Raw genomic sequence first — 20,624 nt, forward strand, 5'->3', positions numbered from 1 at the left:
GGCCCTGAAAAGTAAGCCACCCTTCACCAGGAGAAGAGACGCAAAGCGCTTTGACCAGTGGAAGGCAACAAAAACAGTCGAGGTACCTGCTGACAAAGTCCAACATACCACCACACAAACAGAGACAAGAGACAGCGTTGTTGGACCTGTACTTACACCAACGAAGTACAAGGGGGAACCAGTTGGGGTTGTAGTCAGTAGGGATATTGTCACCAGTCCCTACAACCCCAACAAGGCCTGCCACCGCCTAGTATTTTATACCTCCACCAATGACAGAGGCAAGCGCAGTAGGATCGACTTTGAAGATGGGTTCGACATCGACCACAAAGACTTACTGCGCACACCACCACACACATCGCCAGTCATTAATGAAGAATCCAAAAAGGCAATGAAATCAGCCATACAAGCGGCTCGACCAGATACTCCGTACCAGCAACACCAACGCAGTCGGAGTAAAATGAAGGCAAAAAGACCAACAGACTCCAGTCTTTAATATAGGTTACTTCAGTCGTCAATATCCAACAGGATAGCCGGACTTAAAAATCCACACATCATCATCACGTTAATCAGTTCGATCGTCAGAGACACCAGAGTGAAGACTTAAGCAAAGGTAATTATAACTATTTCTGAATAAGAAGTAGCTTACAAAGGACCTTTGGTTAAACTTTTATAACCAAGAGCCAATTGTACTATCTAATTAAAGGTGGTGACATATTGTCCTGTGGTATATAATTAAGGTGACAACGTGATACTGTCCCTTTGGACCAGCGACACCATGGCCCTGAAAAAGGACCAGGGGCGTACTGGAAATCATATTTCCATATCACCTTTGAATCAAAGAACTAAGGTACTGTAAGGCAAATATGTGATAGTCATATATCAACTTTTGAAGTAAGGTTAAGTCACAGCTCCAATTGAGTGTCCCTTGTGTTGTACTTCATTTTAAGATTAAGGGTTCCATTTTGTTTACTCACCGGAAGTAATCTTTTGTCACTTGTTTTTTAGGCTTTTATATCTGAGGTTGAATTAGTTTAGGAAACACGTTACTATTTGTAAGGGTAAGCCAACGATACACAACAAATCCAGGGAAGTAACCCTGGTACGGATCTACGGGTACACAAAGTACCATCTGGCGTGTAGGACCCCCTGCACGGTACAATATAGCAGTTTATATTGACCTACATGTGACTGTTTAACACCGTTATAGTAAAGCTAGTAACATACCAGTCTATATTGACTTCCATTTGACTGTCAAAGAACACAGCAACTTGTCCAGTTGAGGCTCGCCATCCGTTTACTCGAGACGTACCTGCGCCTACACGTTTAGGATTACGTACAATTGTTATCATATCTTTAGGAAAATTGTCATTGATATACTCGTCTAGTGGCCTTTTCAGTTCAACTGTAATAAATCATAATGATAAATAGTTATTCCGCATGTCTATTAATCTAGAATTACAATGAAACAGCAAACAAACGCAATCGACAATCAGCGGGTGAATCCGTTACTCTTCTATTTATATGACAGGAACGGAATCGGATGAGTTGTGACGAATGCAAAAGAAAAGACTATGTGCAGATCAACATATTATATTGAATATTATATAAACCCAATCGAGACCCAGTCAAAGCAAAGACCTCAATAATTCAATTGACCCTTGTAACAATCCTTAATGATATTTGTCGATGTGTAACTTGCCAATTTGACTGTTGTTTTAACCAAAAAGTAACCTACCCATTTGACTATTGTCGTCAACTAATATAATTTCTTGAAGTAAATGTCTAGGAGTTCTGTTAATTATGCTGTATACAGTTCGAATTAAAACCGATGGCCATTCGTCATAAAATGGAATAATGACACTTGTAGTTGGGAGATCATGTGCGTAGGTCCGGTATTTGCACCTGAAAATATAGAAAATAAAATCTTAAATTTTAACAAATACTTCCAAAATAGTTTCGAAAAACAAAGGAAATGGGGTATCCACCCATGACACAAAATCAGTACATGCACAACAACAACAATAAAACAAACAAACAAAACAAAACAAACAAACAAACAAACGAACGAAAAACCACACACATAAGCAAAGAAACAGCGCTTTTATTTCGATGGTGCAGATGGTTGATACTGCTGAGAAATGGGAAGTGATAATTCAAAAATGGAAATCATCACGTTTGTCATAGATTCTAATTTGAAGACGTCCATCTGTGTCAATATTAAAGATCAAAATATAAAGCAGACCTTCTAGTTTTTTTTATTATCCTTAATTTTACTGAAATATGCATTTTTGACCAATGACAGGACATCACCAATATATCTGAAAGTGAAAATTATAATAAAAAAAATCAAGATGTTTATTTGGTCTTTTAAGAAGGTTTTGTATGACGTTCAGTTCACATGAGTACAAAAACAAGTTGGCCAGAAAGGTGCACAATTAGGACCAATTGGATTATCTACTGTTGATATATCAATCCATCAAACTCAACACATAATTATGTTGTCGATCAAGTTGAATAGTGAAAACTATCCATTTAGTTATAAAAAACATGTGCATATCTTTTTTTAAATTGAAGTTCCTTATGACTTTAACTAATACAATAGGTTAGTTGTATCAGAATATATCTGACCCTGTCAGGTTGTCGAATTGAAGAAGTTTGCCTGTCGAGGGTAAAAACCAGAAGCCTCATGAATCGCTCTATCGTTCACATATTGATACCATTTTTTGGCGGATTCGTGATTTGTGGCAATACGATTGATTATTTTACTTCACTATTGTTTTAAGATGCAGAACATGATTGATAAAGAAATACATTAATGATGATATGAATGGGATGGGGGGAGGGGCCTTTCTATATTCTTAAAACTTTTCCCCGTTATTCTCTATTCTTTTATTTTGGGTCCATTTTTCTCTATTCCTTATAATTTTTGCCCTTTATTCTCTTTTCTGTAAATACCCATCCACATTTCCGTTCATTTAAACCCGCTGCATTTCTTTGCAGCTATCCTAAGTCAGGAACCTGATGTTCAGTGCTTGTCGTTTGTTGATGTGGTCCATGAGTGTTTTTCGTTTCTCAATTTTTAACCGGATTTTTGTGACAAAAATGTCGGTTATTGATTTGAGGATGCTCGGCGGGCGGGTGGGCGGCAATTAAATGTTGTCCGTGCATTAACTCATGAACCGTTCAACCAAAGCTTTTAAAATTTTAACATGTTGTGACAACTAAATGAAGGTCAAGTTCAAAAATGGCGATTTTGACTTTTACCGTTCAGGAGTAATGGTTCTTGAAATATTGAAAAATGGCTGTTCCAGTCGTGTCCGTGCATTTACGCATGAACTGTTCTACCAAAGCTTCCCAAATTTTAATATGTTGTTACTGATGACTAAATGGAGGTCGTGTTCAATAATGACGATTTTGACTTTTACCGTTCAGGAGTTATTGTTCTTGAAAGATCGTTAAATGGTGTTTCCATTCATTGTTGCATTTACTCACGAACGATTCAATCTAAGCTTTTCAAATTTTAATATGTTGATACTGATGACAAAATAGAGGTCAAATTTGATGTTGAAGATTTTCACTTTCACCAATCATCAGTTGTGGTTCTTGTGATATTGCCAGGACACAAATGAATGCTAATAAATTCGGTTTGCCGTCGTTGTGACAGCCTCTTGTTATATAGATTATACTGTTGGTTTTTCCCGTTTGAATGGTTTTACACTAGTCATTTTAAAAGCAAATTTACAGATCTAACATTGTTGGGTTGATGTTTAGACGAGTTGTATATATATAGCGGGACGGCTGCAGTGCAGGCGATTTGGTGTCACGATATCACAGTAGCATGGGTTCGAATCCCGGCGAGGGAAGAACCAAAAATTTGCGAAAGCAAATTTACAGATCTAACATTGTTGGGTTGATGTTTAGACGAGTTTATATACATTATGTACACAGCCATGTATCACCATCATTGATGGCGATCCGATGGATACATCTGTTGTAGGGTTGTCACTGACTCAGACGTACTTATGAATATAATTATTTTCTGTGACTGTATCTTACATTAATTTGTAGGATCATTTACTATAGATAATTTAGCTGATCTGTAACAATAACATCTTCATGCCTTATATATCATGTACTGTAGTACGCCGCTAGATTAAAACTGACGTGGAAAGGTAACACATGCCCACCGGAAGCTCTTTTTTTGAGAGCCCAGGTGGTCGTGTGGTCTAGTGGGACGGCTGCAGTGCAGGCGATTTGGTGTCACGATATCACAGTAGCATGGTTTCGAATCCCGGTGAAGGAAGAACCAAAAATTTGCGAAAGCAAATTTACAGATCTAACATTGTTGGGTTGATATTTAGACGAGTTATACGAGTAACGATACATGTACACAATAAATAAATTATATAAACGCCTAAAAAAGTGTACACAACAACTCCAAATACAAAAAAAGGTAACTATAAATGTAATTATTTATAAATATTTCGGATAACAGATATCCTTCGTCAGTCAGATTCTGATGTTAAATGAATCATCTTTGAGTCTCGTTAGATTAAACTTTTACTAAATCTTGAATTATATACAATAAAAAAAGTCAAACCGAACATCAGTAAAGACGCTTGCACCATTCTAAAAAAATGTTAACATGACATAGGTTATATGGTTTATTACAACAGAGAGCTCATATATATGCTTTAAATACAAATAATAATGTGCGATTTGAACTAGCACAATTCTAAAACTGTATCGGGAACGACAATTATGATGGTATAACATGTATACGCATGATAACGTCTGTAAAATTACCAAATAGACAGCACTGAACGATCTAAATATTTGAAATTGAGAGTAAAGTAGTTACAACAGAGTCTGAATATTTAAACATCGTGAACAAACGGCCGTAAAAATGTAATAATATTTTTTTACTAAGTATAACTAGAAGAACGTGGCTAGGTACTTATACATCCCTAAAAAAATTAAGCAATTTAAATTGGTATCTTCAACAAATGTATTTAACAAATGAAAAAGGTTAAGAAAAAGAAACAGAGACTGTAATAATAAGTAATATAACCTGAATGTGAAGCACTACACGGAGTCGAACTACATCTTTTCATTTATCCCATTTGGTGCCAAAGTTGTTAATTTTCGTATCCAAAATCTTTCCCGAGCGAGTCTATCCTCCTTAGACCAAGCAGAGTTGTGGTCAATGATTTTAATGGTCAGTCGATTGAGATCTGCCTTAGTGTGGCCAGGGGATCTCAAATGTCGACTGAGAGGAAGGTCTGGCTTGCATTGGTAGTCGCTACGATGGCCGTTCATTCGTTTGTGAAACGGCTGTTCTGACTCGCCAACATACTGTTTACCACTTTTACACTGTAAGAGATACACAACATTTGAAGACTTGCAGTTAACATTGCAAAATATGGTGTATTCTGTGCCAGTGGAGTGACTGTTAAAAGTCTGGGTATCCAGTATTTGTTTGCAAGTCAGATATCGTTTGTTTCCGCAACCCTTGCAAGATCCCATAGATGATAAGCCTGCTTGAGAGGATAAATCAGCTCTCATCAGCAAGTCTTTAAGGCTTTTGGGCCTACGGAATGCCAGTACAGGTGGTTCGGGAAAGATCTTGGATAGTTTTGAATGTTTTTCGATCTCTTTCCAATTTTCGCGGATAAGGTGAGATAAGTTGTCAAATTTTGGATGGTAATTCAACACAAAAGGCACCCTCTTGTTGACCTTTTTTTCTTTATATTGTAAAAGCTCATCTCGGCTGATGTTGTTAGCACGAGAAAAACCTTTATCAATGTCTTTTCTTTTGTAGCCCCGATGTTTAAGGTGACCGCGAAGTTCTTGTAGACGTTTTTTTGCAATATCGTTGGTGGAGCAAATCCTTTTTATTCGTATGGCCTGGCTGTAGGGAATGCTCTTGGTGCAGTGTTTGGGATGACAACTCAAAGGAGATAGATATTGATGTTTGTCTGTGGGCTTGCAATACAGATCTGTTAATATGTTTCCATCCCTCAATTGCGTTGTAGTGTCAAGAAATGTGATCTTAGAGTCAGAGATTTCATATGTGAATTTTATTGAGGGATGGGCATTGTTGGCATGATGAATGAACAGATTTAGTTCTTGTTCAGTATTGTCCCACTTCATGTCAATATCGTCGATAAATCGAAACCAAGAGAGGGGTTGAGGAAGGGATGCATTGAGAATTCTTTGTTCTAATTTCCCCATAAAAATATTGGCATAAGACGGGGCCATCTTTGTTCCCATTGCTGTTCCATTAACTTGGAGGAAGTGTTCGCCATTAAATACGAAGTTATTGCATTTCAATACCAAAGTTAGAAGCTGGATGAGACATTCAGTTGGTGGATGTAAGGTGTTACGAGAGTTCCAGACTTCCCTACAGGCTTCAATACCATCGTCATGGGGGATGTTAGTATAGAGGGAGGTAACATCAAGCGAAACAAGGATCGTTTCAGGTGGGAGAGGGTTCAGAGATTCCATTTTCTTAAGATAGTGTGTTGTGTCTTGTATATAGGATGGTAAATTTTCTACATGTGGTCTCAGATGAAAGTCAATAAATTCTGATATTTTCTCTGTAGGGTGGTCATTGGCGGAAACAATTGGTCTACCGGGATTATTAACTTTATGAATTTTAGGCAGAAGATAGAAACGCCCGGGCTTTGATTTTTCAGGTTTTAGGTATTTAAATGTGTCTTCATCAATATGCCCCTGTTCACATATGTTTTTCAGGTTTGTTGTGATCTCTTTGTTGAACTGAGGGGTGGGGTCAGTGTCTAATTTCTTATTAAATCTCTCATCAGAGAGTTGACGTTCTGCCTCTTGAATGTAGTCACATTTGTCCATGACGACAACAGCGCTACCTTTATCAGCTGGTTTAATTATAATGTCGTCTCTGTTCTTAAGTTTCCGCACAGCTTCATTTTCTTCAGACGATAGATTGCTGAATGTTTGGGAAGTGGCAGTGGACAGATGTGTTACGTCGGATTTAATTTTGTCAATTATATGTTCCAAAGTTGCACATTTACTGGGTTTCGGAATCCATGAACTTTTTTTCCTGAATCTGGGAATATCGACATCTGCTTGGTCGTCATCTGAGTCGAGATCACTTGTGTCACTTTCAGTGGTACCATTTGTGGTGTTCTTATAAAAATATTCCTTGATTCTGAGGGATCTTGCTAGCTTGTCTAGGTCATCTTCCAAAAGTATAGAATCTATTTTGCCCGGCGTGGGACAAAAAATAAGACCTTTTGACAGAACCTTAGTCTCGGTCTCCGACAAAGCAACTGTAGACAAGTTGACTACAGTGTTTGTGGAGTTCATGCAACTTTGTTTCTTTCTCTTGAATCGGCGATTCCGGGTTTTTTTTACCGGTTATGATGTTACGATTGAGAGTTAAGGTGGTCTGCTCTCTTGCAACAGTGTCCAAAAGTACGCCGTCTCGTGTAAATTTATTAATTTGTTTTTTGTGTAATTTCCGGGATTCAATGCGTAAGATGTCATGGAGGCGCTCGTTGATGTTGAGCAATTCAGGACCGGAAAGTTCTTGACATGATTTGTTGTAAATGTTGTTATAATTACGTTGTAAATTTAAATGTTTATGAGACGCTTCAGCGTGTAATAGATCCATCAATTTTACGGAACTACTGTGGAGAATATTATTCCATCTATCTATAAATCTGGTAGATTTTGCACCGGTGGTAAGGGGTGAAGCTTTCAAAATAAGCCCCATCGGAACAATACCCTGAGACAAATAAGTTTTTAAATTTGATACATGATGTTCGGTTTTAACTATTTTTAGACTCAAAGCTCTAAGCTTTTTAAAAAATGACATAGTTTGCCTGATGTTAAGGCTGTAAGAAAAATCGGATCGCGTAATAAATCACTCGATACAGACTAAGAATAAAAATATATATAAAACGTCTGTATAGTAGTCAACGATTTTCCCCACGAAGGCTGGATCGTTACGAGTAATGATACATGTACACAATAAATAAATTATATAAACGCCTAAAAAAGTGTACACAACAACTCCAAATACAAAAAAAGATAACTATAAATGTAATTATTTATAAATATTTCGGATAACAGATATCCTTCGTCAGTCAGATTCTGATGTGAAATGAATCATCTTTGAGTCTCGTTAGATTAAACTTTTACTAAATCTTGAATGATATACAATAAAAAAAAGTCGGAAATTACACAAAAAACAAATTAATAAATTTACACGAGACGGCGTACTTTTGGACACTGTTGCAAGAGAGCAGACCACCTTAACTCTCAATTTGTAACATCATAACCGGTAAAGAAACCCGGAATCGCCGATTCAAGAGAAAGAAACAAAGTTGCATGAACTCCACAAACACTGTAGTCAACTTGTCTACAGTTGCTTTGTCGGAGACCGAGACTAAGGTACTGTCAAAAGGTCTTATTTTTTGTCCCACGCCGGGCAAAATAGATTCTATACTTTTGGAAGATGACCTAGACAAGCTAGCAAGATCCCTCAGAATCAAGGAATATTTTTATAAGAACACCACAAATGGTACCACTGAAAGTGACACAAGTGATCTCGACTCAGATGACGACCAAGCAGATGTCGATATTCCCAGATTCAGGAAAAAAAGTTCATGGATTCCGAAACCCAGTAAATGTGCAACTTTGGAACATGTAATTGACAAAATTAAATCCGACGTAACACATCTGTCCACTGCCACTTCCCAAACATTCAGCAATCTATCGTCTGAAGAAAATGAAGCTGTGCGGAAACTTAAGAACAGAGACGACATTATAATTAAACCAGCTGATAAAGGTAGCGCTGTTGTCGTCATGGACAAATGTGACTACATTCAAGAGGCAGAACGTCAACTCTCTGATGAGAGATTTTATAAGAAATTAGACACTGACCCCACCCCTCAGTTCAACAAAGAGATCACAACAAACCTGAAAAACATGTGTGAACAGGGGCATATTGATGAAGACACATTTAAATACCTAAAGCCTGAAAAATCAAAGCCCGGGCGTTTCTATCTTCTGCCTAAAATTCATAAAGTTAATAATCCCGGTAGACCAATTGTTTCCGCCAATGACCACCCTACAGAGAAAATATCAGAATTTATTGACTTTCATCTGAGACCACATGTAGAAAATTTACCATCCTATATACAAGACACAACACACTATCTTAAGAAAATGGAATCTCTGAACCCTCTCCCACCTGAAACGATCCTTGTTTCGCTTGATGTTACCTCCCTCTATACTAACATCCCCCATGACGATGGTATTGTAGCCTGTAGGGAAGTCTGGAACTCTCGTAACACCTTACATCCACCAACTGAATGTCTCATCCAGCTTCTAACTTTGGTATTGAAATGCAATAACTTCGTATTTAATGGCGAACACTTCCTCCAAGTTAATGGAACAGCAATGGGAACAAAGATGGCCCCGTCTTATGCCAATATTTTTATGGGGAAATTAGAACAAAGAATTCTCACTGCATCTCTTCATCAACCCCTCTCTTGGTTCCGATTTATCGACGATATTGACATGAAGTGGGACAATACTGAACAAGAACTAAATCTGTTCATTCATCATGCCAACAATGCCCATCCCTCAATAAAATTCACATATGAAATCTCTGACTCTAAGATCACATTTCTTGGAACTACAACGCAATTGAGGGATGGAAACATATTAACAGATCTGTATTGCAAGCCCACAGACAAACATCAATATCTATCTCCTTTGAGTTGTCATCCCAAACACTGCACCAAGAGCATTCCCTACAGCCAGGCCATACGAATAAAAAGGATTTGCTCCACCAACGATATTGCAAAAAACGTCTACAAGAACTTCGCGGTCACCTTAAACATCGGGGCTACAAAAGAAAAGACATTGATAAAGGTTTTTCTCGTGCTAACAACATCAGCCGAGATGAGCTTTTACAATATAAAGAAAAAAAGGTCGACAAGAGGGTGCCTTTTGTGTTGAATTACCATCAAAAATTTGACAACTTATCTCACCTTATCCGCGAAAATTGGAAAGAGATCGAAAAACATTCAAAACTATCCAAGATCTTTCCCGAACCACCTGTACTGGCATTCCGTAGGCCCAAAAGCCTTAAAGACTTGCTGGTGAGAGCTGATTTATCCTCTCAAGCAGGCTTATCATCTATGGGATCTTGCAAGGGTTGCGGAAACAAACGATGTCTGACTTGCAAACAAATACTGGATACCCAGACTTTTAACAGTCACTCCACTGGCACAGAATACACCATATTTTGCAATGTTAACTGCAAGACTTCAAATGTTGTGTATCTCTTACAGTGTAAATGTGGTAAACAGTATGTTGGCGAGTCAGAACAGCCGTTTCACAAACGAATGAACGGCCATCGTAGCGACTACCAATGCAAGCCAGACCTTCCTCTCAGTCGACATTTGAGATCCCCTGACCACACTAAGGCAGATCTCAATCGACTGACCATTAAAATCATTGACCACAAATCTGCTTGGTCTAAGGAGGATAGACTCGCTCGGGAAAGATTTTGGATACGAAAATTAACAACTTTGGCACCAAATGGGATAAATGAAAAGATGTAGTTCGACTCCGTGTAGTGCTTCACATTCAGGTTATATTACTTATTATTACAGTCTCTGTTTCTTTTTCTTAACCTTTTTCATTTGTTAAATACATTTGTTGAAGATACCAATTTAAATTGCTTAATTTTTTTAGGGATGTATAAGTACCTAGCCACGTTCTTCTAGTTATACTTAGTAAAAAAATATTATTACATTTTTACGGCCGTTTGTTCACGATGTTTAAATATTCAGACTCTGTTGTAACTACTTTACTCTCAATTTCAAATATTTAGATCGTTCAGTGCTGTCTATTTGGTAATTTTACAGACGTTATCATGCGTATACATGTTATACCATCATAATTGTCGTTCCCGATACAGTTTTAGAATTGTGCTAGTTCAAATCGCACATTATTATTTGTATTTAAAGCATATATATGAGCTCTCTGTTGTAATAAATCATATAACCTATGTCATGTTAACATTTTTTTAGAATGGTGCAAGCGTCTTTACTGATGTTCGGTTTGACTTTTTTTTTATTGTATATCATTCAAGATTTAGTAAAAGTTTAATCTAACGAGACTCAAAGATGATTCATTTCACATCAGAATCTGACTGACGAAGGATATCTGTTATCCGAAATATTTATAAATAATTACATTTATAGTTACCTTTTTTTGTATTTGGAGTTGTTGTGTACACTTTTTTAGGCGTTTATATAATTTATTTATTGTGTACATGTATCGTTACTCGTAACGATCCAGCGCCCTCGTGGGGAAAATCGTTGACTACTATACAGACGTTTTAAAACTTGTGACACAAGAAGAAGGCCATTTGTTGAGCCGAAATATTTGTCAACACGATTTTATAACAACAATTTCGTTTAATAACACCTTATATCAGTACCGTTGTGCAAATCTTTAGACTGATATAATTTTTTTCCTTATCTGCATAGTATCGCCTATTCTAGACGATCCGGTACATAGTAAATTTGCTGGTTGGTCCTTTTTATAGACTTTTATATATATATATGTCTGAGTCAGTGACAACCCTACAACAGATGTATCCATCGGATCGCCATATATATACAGACATACTTATGAATATAATTATTTTCTGTGACCGTATCTTACATTAATTTGTAGGATCCTTTACATGAAAATACGGATTTTTTGTGGTATTAAAATTTGCTGTTACAAAATATTAGAAATTATTTTAAATTAAGGAATGTATCTCCCTCATGCAAAGCTCTGATTCCTTTCACTGATTTGGCTATACTGTTTGGACCTTTTGGATTATAGCTCTTCATCTTTTATATAAGCTTTGAATTTCAAATATTTTGGCCACGAGCATCACTGAAGAGACATGTATTGTCGAAATGCGCATCTGGTGCAAGAGAATTTGTACCGTTAATTTTATTACTATAGATAATTTAGCTGATCTGTAACATGTATTGTAGTACGCCGCTAGATTAACACTGACGTGGAAAGGTAACACATGGCCGCTAGATTAACACTGACGAGGAAAGGTAACACATGGCCAGCGAAAGCTCTTTTTTTTAGAGCCCAGGTGGTCGTGTGTTCTAGCGGGACGGCTGCAGTGCAGGCGACTTGGTGTCACGATATCACAGTAGCATGGGTTCGAATCCCGGCGAGGGAAAAACCAAATATTTGCAAAAGCAAATTTACAGATCTAACATTGTTGAGTTGATGTTTAGACCAGTTGTATATATATATATATATATATACATATATACGAGTCTAAATTGAAAACTACGTTCAAACCTATGACTGCGTTGGATAAAAACCGCAATTTTTATACGTGTGCATGTCAAACAAATTTCGTTGTAGAAGGGTCTAAAAACAGCACAAACAACATTTTCCAAAAGACCAAAAGAGTGAAAAAGTATATTTAAACAAAACGCATTTGACTAACAGGTCGAACAACTGATGTTCTTTAACCCTGCTGACTGCCATTGGCGATTGCCAAATAAAATTGATCACAAGATGTAACAAAATGGATTCTCATATAAATTTAATACGTCACAGAAAGAAAAAAAAAATTGTTAACTTGTGGTCAGGATGTTGTGCCACAAACATTCGGTGTCAATATTTCTTTAGTAGACCATATCCGGATTTCGACAATAAATGTCTCTTCAGTGATGTTAGGGATCGAAACGGTATTTGGAAGGCCATATAAAAAGTACCCTCATTTTTAGAGAAAGTACCCTCATTTTTAGATTAACTCTTGAATTTTAAGAGTCAATATATAGGATGAACGGATCATATAAACCGGAGGGAAAATATGATACATGCCCACACATAAAATATAAACGAGTCTAAATTGGAAACTACGTTCAAACCTATGACTGCGTTGGATAAAAACCGCAATTTTTATACGTGTGCATGTCAAACAAATTTCGTTGTAGAAGGGTCTAAAAACAGCACAAACAACATTTTCCAAAAGACCAAAAGAGTGAAAAAGTATATTTAAACAAAACGCATTTGACTAACAGGTCGAACAACTGATGTTCTTTAACCCTGCTGACTGCCATTGGCGATTGCCAAATAAAATTGATCACAAGATGTAACAAAATGGATTCTCATATAAATTTAATACGTCACAGAAAGAAAAAAAAATTGTTAACTTGTGGACAGGATGTTGTGCCACAAACATTCGGTGTCAATATTTCTTTAGTACACCATATCCGGATTTCGACAATAAATGTCTCTTCAGTGATGTTAGGGATCGAAACGGTATTTGGAAGGCCACATAAAAAGTACCCTCATTTTTAGAGAAAGTACCCTCATTTTAAGATTAACTCTTGAATTTTAAGAGTCAATATATAGGATGAACGGATCATATAAACCGGAGGGAAAATATGATACATACCCAAACAAAAAATATAAACGAGTCTAAATTGAAAACTACGTTCAAACCTATGACTGCGTTGGATAAAAACCGCAATTTGTATACGTGTGCATGTCAAACAAATTTCGTTGAAGAAGGGTCTAAAAACAGCACAAACAACATTTTCCAAAAGACTAAAAGAGTGAAAAAGTATATTTAAACAAAACGCATTTGACTAACAGGTCGAACAACTGATGTTCTTTAACCCTGCTGACTGCCATTGGCGATTGCCAAATAAAATTGATCACAAGATGTAACAAAATGGATTCTCATATAAATTTAATACGTCACAGAAAGAAAAACATTTTGTTAACTTGTGGACAGGATGTTGTGCCACAAACATTCGGTGTCAATATTTCTTTAGTACACACTATCCGGATTTCGACAATAAATGTCTCTTCAGTGATGTTAGGGATCGAAACGGTATTTGGAAGGCCATATAAAAAGTACCCTCATTTTTAGAGAAAGTACCCTCATTTTTAGATTAACTCTTGAATTTTAAGAGTCAATATATAGGATGAACGGATCATATAAACCGGAGGGAAAATATGATACATGCCCAAACAAAAAATATAAACGAGTCTAAATTGAAAACTACGTTCAAACCTATGACTGCATTGGATAAAAACCGCAATTTTTATACGTGTGCATGTCAAACAAATTTCGTTGTAGAAGGGTCTAAAAACAGCACAAACAACATTTTCCAAAAGATATATATATATATATATATATATATAAACGAGTCTAAATTGAAAACTACGTTCAAACCTATGACTGCGTTGGTATAGCCATTCTTAAAATTTGAGGAATTTGTAAGATTGAAAGATTGTTCGAAAATTGCTTTTGAAATAATGTATCTTCATCTCCACCATGGCCTTGATATACATAATTAATACCATCATCTACTTTTTTTAAAATTGATAATATGTGGATTACGCTATTTTTTAGATTTCTCTCATGATTATCAACAAATATAATAGGTAGGTACTGTGAAAGAGTCCATACAGGATGAAGATCGGAGATGGTGACAATCTATCAGCACGAGTCATTGGATTTAACGTCCCTAATCTGACATGACGTGGCTGCGAACGTGTATATCCAGCACAGCAAAACGGACGCACAACTTTGGAAAGGGTTTCACTGACGGCCAGAAAAAGAACAAAGAACAAGAAGGACCATATTTCTATTCACCAGTCACATTGAGGGATTTCCCTAATCAATTAAGTCTTACCTTGGAGGTCTTGAATCCGGAACGAGTCTATTCAAAGGAATCAAATCACTAGCTAGAATATTAATTCTGTATTTAGGTAACAACTCCTTTACTTTTTTCTTTTCTTCACCGACAAACGTAATCCCTCGCCCGTTTTCTCCGTTATTCATATAATCATTACTTCCATATTTATCTATTAGAATATTTCCCGTTTCAATATCCCTAGATTTCCTAAATTCTTCAGCAGATATTAGAACCTTTTTAATTTTTTCTTTATTTGAATTCTGATTCGAAGAATAATAGTTTTGAATAAACTCTGATTTCGTTATGGTACGTAAATCTTGCTCTCTCAAGTTCAATTCCATTTTGAAAAACAAAAATAAACATATTACAACTGTCAACGAAATTATACAAATTCCTACAGCACGACCTTTTAATTTCATTTTAGAACTGTTTGCGAATCTTTAAATTGAAACTTTTAAAAGTAGTGTTTTGATAGTTATAATGAAACTTAATGTTAATGGTTTGTTATATTTGGCAAGCTGTCACTCGATTTCTATCGGTACAAAAATAAAACAAAGTGAAATAAATTTATAGAATCAATGTAGAATTAAAAAAAGTAAGAAGTATAATTTATTATTTTGACGACATCAATACGTTAACTTAAGATATTAAAAAAAACAGACTTTGATGTGTTTTTATTTGAAAAGCTGTTGTTGAAGGCCGTGTGGTGACCCACAGTTATTAATTTCTGTGTTATTTGGTCTCTTGTGGAGCGTTGTTTGATTTGAAATTATACCCCATCTTCTTATTTTATATATATAAAAGCAGGGGCCGATTCAGTAGTTTCGATTGGGTGGTGGGACGCGTACAAGTACTGTGGATTCATTTATTTTCGTGTGTATCAATTTTCGGGGTTTGAGGAAAACTTACATATTCGTGGATATTTAATTTCGTGGTTTGGGCAAAGTCTCCACTCATTCCTTTACAAAATTTGTATTTCGTTGAACATTTGAATTCGTGCTTCTCCTGTACAAACGAAATCCACGAAAATTTGTATCCAACGAATATTAATGAATCCACAGTACATTATTTCACTTTTGGAATCAATCTAAAGCATTCGATCGCTAATTGCACAATTAGAATTCTGTGGTTAAGAAAATCAAATAAAATAGTCTAATATTAAAATAGTAACACGTTAATTGTTAAAACAAAGGTTAATCCTTAATCACGATAAAACGTTAAATAAAGGGTTGTCATAATTATAGCAACAACACTTTGTCAAATTACTAGATCTTCTCGAAGGACAATCCAACAGCATTTTTTATAAACTGTTAAATCTGACATATTTTAATTAAGTAATATCAGTACATTTCCCCCAGTTTTATTAATGGTCCTTGTATATCTTAAAGATACAATACTGAAAGTAACTTTTCAAAAAAAATAAATAAGATAAAGTATGTTGAGAGCTGTATAGCAAATAATTTAGCAAATGTATTTGCCCACATCCTTTTCTTCGCATTTACCTATTTGTCTGTATTGTTTTTGCAGACCGATGTCACACGAGACAGGGGTCACTGGACGTTTGTGCTTTTATAACTGTAACAAGATAGGACATTTGCGCTCCAAACATTACGGGAACAGCTAATATTCCCCCTAATCTAAAGCGCTTCGATCAAAAATTATTGCCGTCTTTGTCCTATTCGAATAGAAACAGTTCTTTAATTTCTATTTATTTTACCACGGGTGGACCTTTAAGTTAACCTGTATAAAGGATCAGAAAATATTCATATTTAGGTCATGTAAAGGACCTGTCCATCTAAATAACACAGGTGGTATGCGAAACTATAGGATAAATCGTACACGGACATCTAAGAAACCAGAACAATAAACGAAGAAGAGCGAACTAGAACATCTTCACAAGAATAAGGTTATCGGAGGAACCAGAGCGTGACAAGAAGCAGATCATGGCAGATATAGATTATGGCGGAAAGCAGATCATGGCAGGAAGCAGATCTTGTAAAGAACCTTGCTTTCTTAACCAGAAAATATATAGGACTAGAGCATGTGTTGGAACAGAACATCTAAGGAATCAGAACATCTAACGAACAAAGGCAAAACACAACATTCACAATTAATATCACACGAAGAACTAGACCATGTGAAGAACACTAGAACGTCCATTAAAATAAGATCATGAAATCAACCAGATCAAGTGATGAATCATACCAAATACAGAATGAGATCATGAAAATAAAACATATCATGTAAACCACCAGTACATTTAGAGAACCAGAGCATGCGACGAACAATGTTTTCGAAAGAAGATCATATAATGAACCAGACTGAATGAAAGATGCAGACCATGTTAGCTGAAAATAACAATATATCAATTGTGTGCGTCCGAAGCGCTATTCTGGATATATTTTCATGAGGAACGCTCAAAGCCAAATAAAAATGAAAGCATGATGTAAAGAACTAGGTCATGTATAACGAGATAATCTAAAGAACAGAATCAACTTATTCCTATGAAGAAAAGGATCTTGTAACAAACCAGGTCATCAAAGAGTCTGAACATATAACGAACTATAAGGTCATGTATTTATCTGACTGTTCAAGACGTCTTAGCACTAAATCCATTTGATGTTGGATGTGTACTGATTGAAATTTTAGTCTTAAATACATGATTTTATTATTAGTTGTTATTGGCCTTGAACTAGCCGTCAGTAACTGCGAGTACTCTCAGATATGTTCTTAGTGCCGTTTTTGTTCAGAGGGATGAGGGATGAATATATACCCTGCCATGTCTTGGTTGTGTTTTTGTTTATTTTTTTCTTTGTATAGATCTGATGAATTTAGCCTTTTTCAACACATTTTTATAGTTGGTTCTTATGTTGTGCTGTTACACCACTGTTCTAGGATAGGGTTGGATTGAGCACTCTCAAACATGCTTAACCCCGCCACATTCTGTATGTGCCTGACCCTGTCAAACGCCTGTAGTTCAGTGGTTGTCGTTGGTTTTTGTCTGTCATATTTTATTGGTAAACTATTTTGTTATAAATTAGGACGTTAGTTTTCTCAATTGAATTGTGTTATATTTTTCTGTTCGGGGCCTTACAGCCTAGCCGAATATACGGTATTGGGGTTTCACATTGTAAAAGGCCGTACGGTTGCCTATCATTACTTCCAACAACTTCATTTGAACTTTGGTTGATAATTGCCTCATTGGCAATCCTACCACATCTCCTTATTGTTATATAGATCATGCAAAGAACACGATCATTTGAAGAACAAGGTCATTTTTAAATCAAAGTGATTTTAAGAAACAAAATCATCTCAATCAGAGCATCAAGATAATCTTAGGAACAATAGTCATCTAAATTGCAGAAGTTTTTAGCAAACCAGACATATAAATAATCAGTTCATCCAAAGAACCACATCATATATTGAACTATAATATTTTTAGTGCGAAGTAGGTAATTAGATTGAGTCACACTCTTCCTATATGTTCATCAATTAGTTTTCTCGAATAAAGAGAAGGTGATATTTAATAATAATCAATGTCTTGGCTTGCCTGTTATGAAATGAAAAGAAATGTCAACAAGATTTATAAAAATCATAAATTTTGCTATAGTTAAAACATCAATAGAGTATTTAATATTTAGTACCACATACGCAAGAAAAACTCAGGTTGAATAAGATAGATCAGAAGATAAAGACTGCACTAACATTTTTGTTAAGAAACCAATAATTGTGTCTTTAAACCCTTTAATTGTAGGACTTTATTTTTACGATAAACTTCCTGTTTTGCAATTTGCTATTAGATTATGGATTTTAGTAAACAATAACATCATCAGCTTGATGTTATTTTCGTCGATCTATGATCGAACATTTGATTTATTTGCGTAGCTCTATTTTATTAACAAATTAACATATGACAACTTTAAATGTCGAAAGCAAGGGCTGGATTAGGTAGTTTATCTTCCTCTTTCCGATATAATCAATAAGTTTTACGAATGATTGATTTTAAAACATTATATTTGTATTAACAATCAAATTTCGAAAAACAACAAATCTCTTCCAAAGTTAAGCATTGCATTAAACGAATGTTATTTAGTTGACATTCTCTGATTTGTTATGTGAAAGTAACACAAAGTTTCCCAGGAGTGTCTTTTTGATAAATCTGTAAATTATTTGATGGATTACATGTTCAAGCCAATATCTCAACAGTACGTAATCTTTTAAATAAGAAGTTATTTGAAAAAAAAAATAAAACCTCGATAAGACTTGAAACTTTTCGATTTAGACTTTCTTGAAGTTGTTAAAATAAAATGAACTATTCAGACTACATTCATTCACTAGTTATTGTATTGTGTACAAACACTATAATGTAGAACCACATCGTTCATTATAAACAATGTAAACGGAGGAGCTGTAAATCAACCCTAAAGAGGAATTAACTAACGAATTGTTTTCGATGTCCCCTTCTCGCTAGTTGGTACAAATTGTTTGCATCGAGGGTATCGGTGACAGAACAGACAATACACACTTGCATACCTATGCACACCTTTATTGGATACAGTACATCGATGGTATCGGTGACAGAACAAACAATACACACGTGCATACCTATGCATACCTTTATTGGATATAGTACATCGATGGTATCAGTGACAGAACAGTCACACGTGCATACCCATGCACACCTTTATTAGATAGAGTACATCGATGGTATCGGTGACAAAACAGACAATACACACGTGCATACCTATGCACACATTTATTGGATAGAGTACATTACCTAATTATCATGAGTTTCATTTTCAAAATTTGAAGACATCAATGAATAAAGAAACAACACATAATAATAAATTGAACAAATGAAATAAAGCTTAGGAAGCAAACTACATGCCCTATATTTTGTACCTCCAGTGTTATATTTATGGATGATTTCATCAGCAACATGTTACATCTATACACATCATAAACTTTAAACAACAGAAGAATCAGGTTTTTAAGTCAACTGTTAAAATTATTTTATAACATACGAACACATTGGTAATGGTATATATTGATGTAAAAATCCATTTATGGGGATTCGTGATTTGTGGCAAAAAGATTAATTATTTTACTTCACTTTTGTTTTTAGATGCAGAACATGATGGATAAAGAAATACATTTATGAGGGTCTGGATGGGGGGCATTTCTTTATTCTTAAAGCTTTTTTTCCCGTTATTCTCTATTCTTTTATTTTCGGGTCCATTTTTCTCTATTCCTTATTATTTTTGCCCTTTATTTTCTATTCTGTAAATCCCCATCTACACTTCCATGCATTTAAACCCGCTGCATTTGTTTGCACCTGCCCTTAGTCAGGAACCTGATGTTTAGTGGTTGTCGTTTGTTGATGTGGTTTATAAGTGTTTCTCGTTTCTCGTTTTTTATATAATTTAGAACGTTAGTTTTCCCGTTTCAATGGTTTTACACTAGTCATTTTTGGGGCCCTCTATAGCTTTCTGTTCGGTGTGAGCCAAGACTCCGTGTTGAAGACCGTGCTTTGACCTATAAATGTTTACTTTTACAAATTGTGATTTGGATGGAGAGTTGTCTCATTTATTGTACTTTTTCAATTTTTGTTGTGTCTCGCTTCAAAAATAAAAAATGTCAGGACAATGAGCAGAATTTTAAGTTTGACATAATGAAGGAGTGATATATTGCTAGTTTTCCAAGTCTTTTTAAGACATTTAATTGTCTGGATGCTTCTTTTAGCAGATGTTTGACATATGTGTGTTAAAATAAACTTCCCATAACTCTAGCATGGATGACAAAAATACGTTCAATATCGAAAAGGAACTTTCTTTGGTCAATCATTATGTTACGTTACAATTCATGAGAATTAGTAAAGCACAT

General features: G+C 35.5%; 1 pseudogene; it reads right to left on the reverse strand.

Annotated features, from left to right (window-relative positions):
• The window catches only part of LOC143077013 (polypeptide N-acetylgalactosaminyltransferase 1-like), a 29,494-nt pseudogene extending 14,412 nt beyond the window's left edge, over positions 1-15,082 (reverse strand).
• Between the last annotated feature and the right edge of the window lie 5,542 nt (positions 15,083-20,624).

This window comes from Mytilus galloprovincialis, chromosome 5, assembly GCF_965363235.1.
Source record: "Mytilus galloprovincialis chromosome 5, xbMytGall1.hap1.1, whole genome shotgun sequence".
NCBI classification, from domain to species: Eukaryota; Metazoa; Mollusca; class Bivalvia; order Mytilida; family Mytilidae; genus Mytilus; species Mytilus galloprovincialis.